Source organism: Perognathus longimembris, chromosome 28 (genome assembly GCF_023159225.1).
Source record: "Perognathus longimembris pacificus isolate PPM17 chromosome 28, ASM2315922v1, whole genome shotgun sequence".
Classification (NCBI taxonomy): Eukaryota; Metazoa; Chordata; class Mammalia; order Rodentia; family Heteromyidae; genus Perognathus; species Perognathus longimembris.
The window spans coordinates 8,414,401-8,425,529 of record NC_063188.1 but is presented as its reverse complement, the minus strand read 5'-3'; the positions used below and the strand labels follow the sequence as shown (position 1 = coordinate 8,425,529).

Sequence of the window (11,129 nt, the reverse complement as noted above, 5' to 3'; positions counted from 1 at the left end):
ATTGAAGGGATAGGGGTGAGGCTAGGACATTTATCTTATTCTCTCCAGTCAGCAAACAGATAGAATCTCCAAACAGAAAGTGTTTGCTTGTAGGTTAAAATAAAAGCCCTTTAATATAATTTTTCTTCATCACTTCATAGTAGTGCAGACTATTTCACATTAAAGTAATATAACCTCATTGCTATTATAAAAAATCAGTGATAGTGTTCCATTAAATTTACAATAAATCATAGTAATCCATTCTATTATTTTCATTTTACTTTGACTTCATTTGATTAGAGAATAGAAAGTTACTTGCTTATTTTTGGATGAACATCATGTGATATACAGTGTATCCAGAAGGATGAGAAAAATTAGTAGGGGTTATCTTCACATAACTTACAGTCCAGTGAGAGACATTAATGACTTTAAGGGATGAGATGTAATTCAGTGGTTAAACTTTTGTCTAGCAAGTGCAATATCCTAGGTTTGATCCCCAGTACCAAAAAAGAAAAGAAAAAAATACAGTTAAAAAATAAAGATTGAAAAAGGAAATAATAGAACATAAAGACTAAAATAATACCTTAGGAAAAGTATAGTCTGTTCTGGAACATTTTAGAGGAACATATTACTTGTAATTGAGATAATTAAGGATGAGGCTCGGGTAGAAGAATGCCTTGAGGATAGCTATTCTTAAGTCAATTTTCCCAAGCCTAGTTGGAGTACAGGAATTTTTCACAGGATGGTTACTCTCAAGAGGTATGTTTGAGAAGAGAGAAGGTCATCTAACACAAAAACACAATTATACAAGTTCTTCAAGTCTAGGCTAAGGAAAATTATGGGCTGCAAAATTTTAATATGTATAATATAATGGGTATAATTTAGATCTCATAAGTACAGACCAAGCTAGTTTCTCCCCTACAGCTACAGAAACAAAAATTTTCATAAATAGAACTCTGAATGTGTCATTATTTGCTTTATTTTTCCTTTTTGCTCAGAAAAAAAATCCCCCAAATCTTAACATGCTCCTATAATATCCTTTGATAATATCATTTCTTCCCTTTCCAACCAAGTTCCCACTAAATATTGCTGATTTAGGCACACCTATATTACCACCTTTCTATTATTCCTGACTAGTTTTGCTATAAATCTAGTTATGAATTCTGCTAGTAAATTTCCTACATAATACTCACTTTAGTTTGTAATAAATTATCCCATAAATAATTATAATTTACTCAGTAATCTTTATTCACCAGGTGCTTTTATAATTTTAATGCATGTTTATTGAGTAGATATTGTGAACAAATTGGTATATCAACTAATGAAGGTAACAACACATTATCAATTATCAAATCATTTGTCACCAAATTTTAACTTCAAAATTCTTTTGAAATTATTATTATTATTATTAATTGCTATTTTATTTCTCAAGTTAAATTAAAGTCTGTATATATGACTGCTGGATTTCTGGTTTGTGTCTTACATATTTGACAATCTTCAGAAAATTCTATGTTCCATTAACCATCGCTGGGTATTACTGAGGAAAACGCAGTAGTTTATGAATATTTTATACATTAAAAGATCATTATGTTTCTATATACTTATGCATGCATTTGTTTATGGTATACATACATATGTATGATATATATAATTAATATGATGCACACATGTGAGAAACACATATTACCAGTCCATATGTACATATATTGCACACACACCCATTATCATGATTTATTGTCACACTTAGGTTATGGAGTAGAAACTAAGACACAGGTGACTTAAGTAATACCTGACATGTTTTCTATATGGTGAAATTTTTGAAAATGAAGAGGGTTTCCGTCCATCACTCTAGTCCTACTAAATACTGTTCACTTAGTACTTGACTACTATCATACATCTGGAGACATTTTATTTATTTTTCTCTTAACACTCATACTTCTATACATGTGATCAGCATGTCCTGAGATTTACCTGAACTGATTCCATTTCTGATTACCCTTTGTCCTAGTAAGGCACAAAGTAGTGCATCCCAATCCCATAGTTCAGCTTGTTACTCTAAAACAGAAGACTTGTCCAGGGTAGGAAGTGTGTGCCATCTCCCCTCTAATACAAACAAATGTGCTCAGAATGTGCTTCGAGCGAGGCATCTACAATGTTAGAAGGAAACTGGGAAGGGAAGGTGGAAATCACTGCAAGAGCAATTGTTTTCTCATGGATCTCCTGCCTCTCCATTCTGTCAGTGTTAACCAAAAAAGAAGAGGTGACCCAGGAGCTAAACCTCCATAGTAACTCTCCTGACAGTGCTGAGACACCAAGTACTGCACATAAGCAACACCCAGCATCCGGTGGAGGGAAATAAACATTATAGGACCATTTCCCTCCTTACAGATGACCCCTGCCTACCCACCTGCCCTGCTGATGTGCTCTGAGTCTTATTTAGTTCTTTGACAGAAGTTCGAGGCAACTAACAGAGTGGGGAAATGGGGGTGGGGGTGGGGGATTCCTGTCTCTTGTCCATTCTCTGTAAGAACAGAAGAACCTATTCTCAAAATGAGCCATCTCAAGGTTCAGAGGGCACATTTCGATGGATGGGCCCCAGAGTATGAACACCTGGTATTTATAACCAATCTATGACCACTGGTTCCATTTTTACATTGTACGGTATGAGATTCAAAATCTCTTCATGCCGTTTCTAAGAGAGAGAGAGAGAAAGAGGCCAGAGTATCCAGAGAGAAAAGGGAAGCTTGTCCGGTATGTGGCATTCAGGTTCTAGAATCCTTGTGAGAGGAGGGGGCTAGGCATTACCTAGACAACAGTTACCAGGGAAACTTCTTCCTAAAACAGAGTATTTTAAAACAGTTTATATTTGAACAAAGACCGGCATTCTGGGTCAAGTGCTAATGGAGCTGCCTCTTCCAGGTGTTTTGTGGATGCTGAGTCCTCAGGCAGGCAACTAGATGCAGCACAGACCCCACATGCAGTCCCTCGGACTTCCGGCTGGGTCCTACCTGATCTGGATTTGTCCTGAATACACAGTGAGGACCAGCATGATGCAGGCCCAGGTTCTGGATGGCAAACTGGTTCAGGGTGCTGCCCTTCCTTTCATCCTCCTGGCAGGCCTCATTCATTTTAGGGAATTCAGCAGGCAGAGAAATGTACAAGAACATTCCTCCTGCCAGTGCAAATGTACAGTTGGTGGAGAAGTGGCTTCCAGCCAGAATGCCAAAGGCCAGACCTACATAGCAGCAGCAAGCAGAAAGGGTTGTTTTTCTTTTTGCCAGTCCTGGGCCTTGGACTCAGGGCCTGAGCACTGTCTCTGGCTTCTTTTTGCTCAAGGCTAGCACTCTGCCACTTGAACCACAGCGCCACTTCTGGCCATTTTCTACATATGTGGTATTGGGGAATCGAACCCAGGGCTTCATGTATAAGAAGAGGCAAGCACTCTCACCACTAGGCCATATTCCCAGCCCCTTCAGCAGACAGAAAAGAAGTTGGAGAGCCTGCTAGATGGTCATGCCAGTGTTGAGCAGGATGACAGTTTCCCAGCTTGGGTGGGACCTCCTCACAGAGAATGGTCACTGAGGTGCTAATGACTTGAAACACAGAATCAGTGAAGGAAGTGCTGATGGCCAGATCATCAATAAAATTGTGGCAGCCATTGCTGAGCGTCATCATCCAGGCCAGGGTACCTGTATCAGAACAGCAAACAGCTTTCAGCCAGAAGCAGGACCTTTGAGATGCATGTAGATCCTGCATGGAGAGTGACCTTGAAATGACCTTTTTGTCCAGGCCAGGGGCCTTACCATGCAGCTTACTCTCTCAGTGCTGATGGATGATGTGTTCCAGATCCCCATTCTGCAGCTTCTCAGTAACACTTTCTTCCTGATCTTTCTTGAAAGGAAATATTCCAGACATGAAATGTTTATGTCCATGATGATGCTATCTCTTTCCCTGTCTCTTTCTCTCTCTGTCTCTCTCTCTCTCTCTCTCTGTCTCTCTCTCTGGCTTAACAAGCAGCATCTTCTCTGTGATAAAGAAAAGGTAAAAGCCCCCAAATACTTGGAGACTTAGAGACCTAATAATCGTCCAGTGGGTTGAAATCAAAAGGCCCTGCAATGAGCTAGAACAGCGCATTAGAGAACAATGTTCCAATGGACAGGGTGATCCATAAGTGAGCACATGCCTGAAAAAAACCCTTTCTCCAGGGCAGTAATTCCTAGGAGAGAGGCCATGTTATTCAGTGAAATACTAAGGAATCCAAAGCCCCTTCAATGGTAGGTCTGCTCATTCTCTTGGTTCTCAGAGGCACAGGCACAGGAATCTAGCTGCAGAACTCCTGGAACTCATTTTTTCAGATATGGGATTGTTGGCTGGAACTGCGGGCAGACAAGAGATCTCTAGAATTGAAGCACGTTGACAAGTTCCTGTGTCCCTGCACAGATGGTTGAGCAGGGCATTCAGCAGTGGCAGGGTGAGGCTACCACTCTCCCCCTAGTGCTGCTTGAAGTCCTCCAGGAAAGATGCAGTGCTGATCAGGAGGCTTGCATCAGAAGAGGTCTGAGCCTGAAGAGCAGGTATCCATAGGCTAAGCAAGGCCAGTAGGAACCAGCCAGGAAGGGCTGGACACAAGAGCTTCCTGCTAACCAGGTACACCATGGCTACTACCATTAGATACACACAGCTTAAATTTCCATACTGGTGCTTACAAAAAGAAGAAATAACAGTGGACAAGTCACTCAGACTCTCCCAATTCACTTTTTTCCCATCCATTACAACAATATCCACAACACTGGTTTATCATGAAGATTGAATGGCTTAAACCATGGCCAGGATCTTGCTGAGCACTGGAACTAATGTCCTTAAAATCTGTTCATAAGAGCCAAGCATGGTGGTACCCACCAACATCTGGGGGGTTGAGGCAGGAGGATCTCAAATTTAAGGCTGGCCTGGGCTACACAGTGAAACCTTGTATGTGCATGCATAATGTTTGTATTACTAATTAAGATAAACAAATGAATAGATAGGTAAATAAATCCTCCTGTCGTCATGAAATCAGCATTTCCCAGCTCTGACTCTCAGCCTAAACATAAAACTCCGGATGAACTAAACTGTCAGAGACAACCATGTGGCTAACTTTACTTTCTTTTATTTTGGTGCCAGTCTTGGGTCTTGAACTCTGGATCTGGGCACTATTCTGAGCTATTTTTGCCCAAAGCTAGCACTCTAGCACTTGAGCCACAAGTCTACTTCCAAATATTTTTGGTAGTTAGTTGGAGCTAAGAGTCTGTTAGGCCTTACTGTCAGTCCTGGCTTCAAACTGTGATCCTCAGGTCTCAGCCTCCTGAGAATCTAGGATTATAGACTTGAGCCAGTAGCACTTGGGTAACTTTAATTTCAACTTAAGGTATTACAATGCTGTAGCACACACTTCACATAAGTCTTCAACTATAATATAACTAGGAACAGTGGGCACTGGTGGCTCATACCTACATAAGGATTGTGGTTGGAAGCCAGATTTGGTGTAAAGTCTGTGAGATTAAGTCTCCTATTAATCCACAAAATAATTTTGACTGGAAGCTGGTTCAAGTTGTAGAGTGCTAGCCACAAGTGTAAAAGCCAGGAAAGAACATAACTCTAAATTCAAGCCATAGTACTCAAACAAAAAAGAGAGAGAGAGAGAGAGAGAGAGAGAGAGAGAGAGAGAGAGAGAGAGAGGACTAAAACTCATTGTTCAAACAAAGCAGTTCTCCACCCAGCCAGTTTTGAATGGCCAGCAGCACATGCTATACTCACAAATTGAGGGCTGGACATGGGTTCAGGAAAGCAGAGCAAAAGAGATGATGGGCAGTGGCTAGCATTTGCCAAAGGCAAATTGTGCTAAACACTGGGCATTCATTATCCCCCCTTAACAGAAATTAGGGACATGATTGTTACCTCAAGAATAGGGAAACTGGGTTTCACAGATTAGAAAATGTGGTCTACATCCAGCAAAGCCAGAAATGGAATTCTCCAGGAACGGAAGCCAGGTTTGCATGACACTGGAGTCAGTGTGTCCTTAACCAGTGGGCACAGGGCATGAAGGCATAAAGGACACTTTCTAAGCACCATGGAGAATCACAAAGCACAGCAGGCCTCTGAGCAGATATTTACCAGCCTCAGGAAGCGCCATAGATAGAGGCTTGGCTGCCCTGCAGATCTAGAAAGGGGAATATGCAGGGGTGCCTAACAGACCAAGTTGTATTGTAGGGTTCCTGCTGCAGAATCAAGAACAGAGTATTGTTCTCACTTCAAATACACTTCTCAGTTTATCAGGGGCGCCTCAGGACAGGATGAGAGCAAACAAAACCAAGTGTAGGCACCCCAGGGTGACTGTAGCAGTTCACAGCTGGACAGGCATTCAGGGGGAGGCTGGCATTTATAAAGTGTTTATTCTCAGTGGTCCCCTGTCCCTTACAAGGCTACAAAAAGGCAGCCTGGATGGAGTGCTAGAGAAGCTTCTCCCAGATAGCCTTTCCTCCCTCTCTCTCACCCCGCCAGCATGGCTGCTCATCCTTTTAAGGAACAGGCTACTTTGGGCTTTGCTCACACCCAGGACAGAATCAGGGCTCCATAATGCAGGTGGACACCCACAGGGCAGGTAGAGTGAGCAGGCAGTCCTGTCACAGGGACCCCATTTGAGAGCTAAACTCACCCTGCAAGGCTGGGGGACAGGAAGGAGCCCAGGGCAGTCCTGGAGCTGCTGAGATTAGACACACACACACACACACACACACACACACACACACACACACACACACACACACACTCCAAACCCACATGGACCTGATCCTTTGGCAGAAATGAGAAAGATGCTTCCTGCTCCGAGGTAGATATTTTCCTTCCTTTACCTGTAAGTTGCTCCTTACACACCAAAAGTTTATTTATTTTTTTTAAAAGGCTCTTCAGAGAGAAGAAAGAAATCACACACAATTATTGCCACAGTTGGCAGGGCAGGTTTGGAGAGTGGGCCTTGCTCGTGGCAGCAGGAAGCCCACCTGCTCCATGTGTGGCTGCTCCGTCCATGCCAGGGAATGAGCCAGCTGCCCCCAAGGACAGAGGACGCTTGTCAGGAGTGCTCTTCCTAACAGGGGCAAAAGACAGAGGTTCCAGTTTGGCACTGGCTCAGGCCTGGGCTTCTGGAGACAAGGTAGGGACTGTGCTCCTTCGAGACATTTTAATTTTTATCAAAAGTAGTACTCCTATATACTGCAAACAGGCTTTCCAGAGGAAAACGAGATTCACATTTAAACTTTAATTTTAGATAAACAATACTTTTGAATATAAGTATCTTCTAACTCTTGTAGAAACCATACAATAAAATGTTCTTGGGTGGCTGGGAAGATGGCTTAGTGATAGAGTGCTTGCCTTGCATCAATGAAACCCTGAGTTTGATTCCTCAGCACCACATAAACAGAAAATGGCCATAAGTGATGCTATGGCTCAAGTGGTAGAGTGCTAGCCTTGAGCAAAAAGAAGCCAGGGACAGTGCTCAGGCCCTGAGTTCAACCCCCAAGACTGGCAAAATAAATAAAGAAAGAAAAAAGAAAATGTTCTGTGCATTATATTTGGGTTTAAGGGACTGGGCATCCTATGTTTTAATGTGCTAAATCTCCAAAGCTTACTAAACCAAACCACTGCCTGAACTTTCTAATCTCCCCAGTGAAGAGATAGATTCACCATTCACATACTATAGTTTCACTCTTGGCATGTTGTTTCCTATCTTACTCAGATGTGTGTACCCATTTTTCTCCTGTTTCTATCCTACTACCCCATTTAAGTGACTCTTTTACTTTTGTACACAGTATAGAGGATGTTTTCTTTTCATCTGAGCTCATTTTAGTATCATAAATATGATTACTCATTTCTACCATTCCTATATCCTCCCCTCTCTTTAACCTCCCCAATTCACTTTACCTCTTCAAACAAGTAATAAGTATTAAACTTCTTACTTTAATTAGATTCCTATCTAGAGAACATGTTTCTCAATGTCCTATTTCTTTTCTCTATTTCAGCTCTAAGTCTTATGTATTTAGGTAGTTGGTGCTCAGTGAAGTTTTGCTGGCCAGATTTTATATGTTTGCTCAAAATGTTCTTTGTAGAATGTGTTTCGGCAACACATTTCTCTCATAGAAGAAAGCATCCAGCAGATTACTCAGGGTAGGAATTATTTAGAATTATTTTTGAAAAATAGAAGAGTAGGAAATATTAATTTCTAGGGCCTGATTAATCCTGAGGCCCAAAGTGTATGTGGTGTCTAGGCTTGCAGAGTTAGAAGGTAATCAGAGATGGCCAGAAGCCATCCTTTTTCAGATTTATATAAGCATCACTATTGAGATTCATAAAGAAAAAGTAACTTCCATGAAGAATGAGAAGACCCTGGATAATATACAGTGACACAACAGTGTCATTGGGAAAAACACTCATGTGAAATTACTGAATCAGAACTCCCATACTTAATAGCTGCTTGATACTTGAGAAGTTATTCATACTTCTGGCATTTTAACTTATTTATCTTTGAAATGGAGATAATAAAATTGAGCCATCTTGTGCACAGAATTCTTTTAAAGAGCAAATAAAATTATGTAGGTGACAGCACTCTACAAACTGTCAAGTGTTATGTGAATACAAGGAAGTATAATTTATAGTCACTTCTACTGCAACCCAGATTGTAGCTGGTAATTTTGGGGGTGGCTATTTGCCACTGTGTTAATGCAGAGCCAGTGACCCAGCTCTTTGTCGCAGCCCTGTCTTCCAGATGTGGGTTATCGTAAACAAATGATTTAACCCAGCTGCTCTGATCATCTGTAGCTATTAAAAAGATAACAGGTTTTCTTTTCCTTCCTAATAATAATGTATTAGCCTTAGCCTGCTGACCAAATTCCAGTCTCAGTAATTGTCTTCCTCCGTACCATTCCTTAATGAGGTTCAAAAGGTTAATTAGTTGTGTGCAAAACACTAAAGTATTTAATGGAGGTAATCTAGAAAGACAATATCTAAATCCAGACCTCTGGCGAATGACTAGACAGCTTATATAAAGATTAAAAAGTCACAATTTGACCAATTCTATTAATGTTCTTGTAAATTAACAAAAGGCAATTCAAAGTAAGCTAAATCTTCTTTAAGTAAAGATGCTTTTATTGTGGGCAACAATATATCGCGAACTATTATTTCTCCTAATTTCTTTAGAAGTATGAGGTATGTATAGTTTGCTATTCATAAAATGGAAAAAGGAGAGAGAACAGGTATGTTTTCAGAAATGATTAGCTATTATGTACCTCCAATCCTATGAGAACACTTAGCAAATTGAAGCTTGTAATGCTCAATATCACTAATCAATCATCTAGTCACACTTAGGTGTTTGCTAACGAGTCATAGCAGATAAGCAGGTGGAAGTACAAAGAGAAGACCCATTTGATTAGCTACAGAGGGGAAACCAAAACAGAAGTCTGAGAATACATGGTCCAGACTCAAAGTGATTAATCAGGCAACAGGAAGAAAGCCTTTAACATATAATTATTAGTTTTTAAATCAAAGCAATAGTAGACTCAATGTTTAAGTAGGATTCTTCTTCTCTCTGTGCACAGGGGAAACATGTCTCAGAGAGACAAAGACATGTTTTCTGTCATACATGTTATATCTAAATGACAAATCTATACGTAAACATATACAGGGTCATATGCATATAAATACAATCATATTAACTGAAGTATAGTATGTGAATGGGAGGTTCCCATGGTATATAGATTGGTGTTAATGAAACGGAAAAATAAGAGTAGGTTTTTGAACTTCCCGTTAACAAAATGAATATCAGGAAGCTGGAACTTAAGGTGTCAAGGTATGAGGTGAAGGGGACCCCGGGTGGATGAATGGAGAGAAGAAGGGTGAGAGACTAACAGATTTGATGAAATTAGCCAAAGTACATTATTAGCTTGTTTTCAACATCACAATGAATCCTATTTGTGCAATCAATTGATCCAAATTAAAAAAAAACATTTATTTGCACCAAGTTTGAGGAAAGAGAAAGTGAGCTACTTTCCTCTATTCTTCACTGCAAGAGCTGTTTTCTCATTACTTAGTGGTAACAAGTAGATGACAAAGACTGCACAATGTCTCTGTTAGAAAGAAATGGCCAAAGTCATTATTAAGAAGAATTGGAATGAGCATCTCATTTAGGGATGAACTATCCAAATGTCACCCTAGAGAAAATGTGGTAGAAATTTGGATAATGAGTTCATTAGGATAGATTTCAAGACTGATATTCAAATTACTGAATTCTTGAATAGTTCCGCTAGTGACAGTTCTGACCTTTCACACTCAAGATTGGGTGTAGGAGTCATTGCTGCAGGAGCAGTTTTGTTATCATTATTGATAAAGTTCTGACACTTGTCATTCATTCAAGCCGGATTAGATTAGCTCTCTAAATTTCAGTGCTGTTTTGGTTTGAGTAATGCCTCTGGTAGCTAGTGCAGCAAGATTGAAACTCATATTCATAGTCTCAATGGAAAACCCCACTCTGTATTTACCTGAGTCACTGTGCTTTGGCCATTCTCTCCATGTGAATAAACTCTACTTGTCCTCATTCTGGAAAAAGTCTCATCTTTTAAAACCAAATCAGATATTGTCTTTGGACTCACTAGTAGAGTGGTAATATTACATATGAACTATGTATTGCTATTTAGTTTATTTTATCTACTTGTTGTCCTAGTCTGAACTATTTGAGAAAAGAGACTGATGCATGCTCATATTATTATTTACATGCATACGATGTGAATTTTTAGTCTCTTCCTCTTCTAACTCCCCCAACATAAGCCATATTTAGAAAGTACCTAAAGCATCAAGCCAGCCATATCTACTTATTTGAATGTTGTGTTCTGAAATCTTAACACCCACAATGCAGATACTAGCAGCTTAATAAATAGTTGACAAAATGTTTGTGATATGAATGAAGCAACATAAGCATTTTAAAGATAAGAAACAATGTTGTTGTGTTAGCAATGTATAAAAGCAGAATGAGATATCCAAAGAAGGATTTTTTAATCCCCTAGTGTTTCCTATCAGGCTGTAACATAAAGGGTGATAGAGTTTTGTGGATACCATTCAGAATGCAGAAA

General features: G+C 40.0%; 1 pseudogene; it reads right to left on the bottom strand.

Annotated features, from left to right (window-relative positions):
* Window positions 1-2,795: 2,795 nt before the first annotated feature.
* Window positions 2,796-10,355, bottom strand: LOC125344109 (annotated as a pseudogene).
* Between the last annotated feature and the right edge of the window lie 774 nt (window positions 10,356-11,129).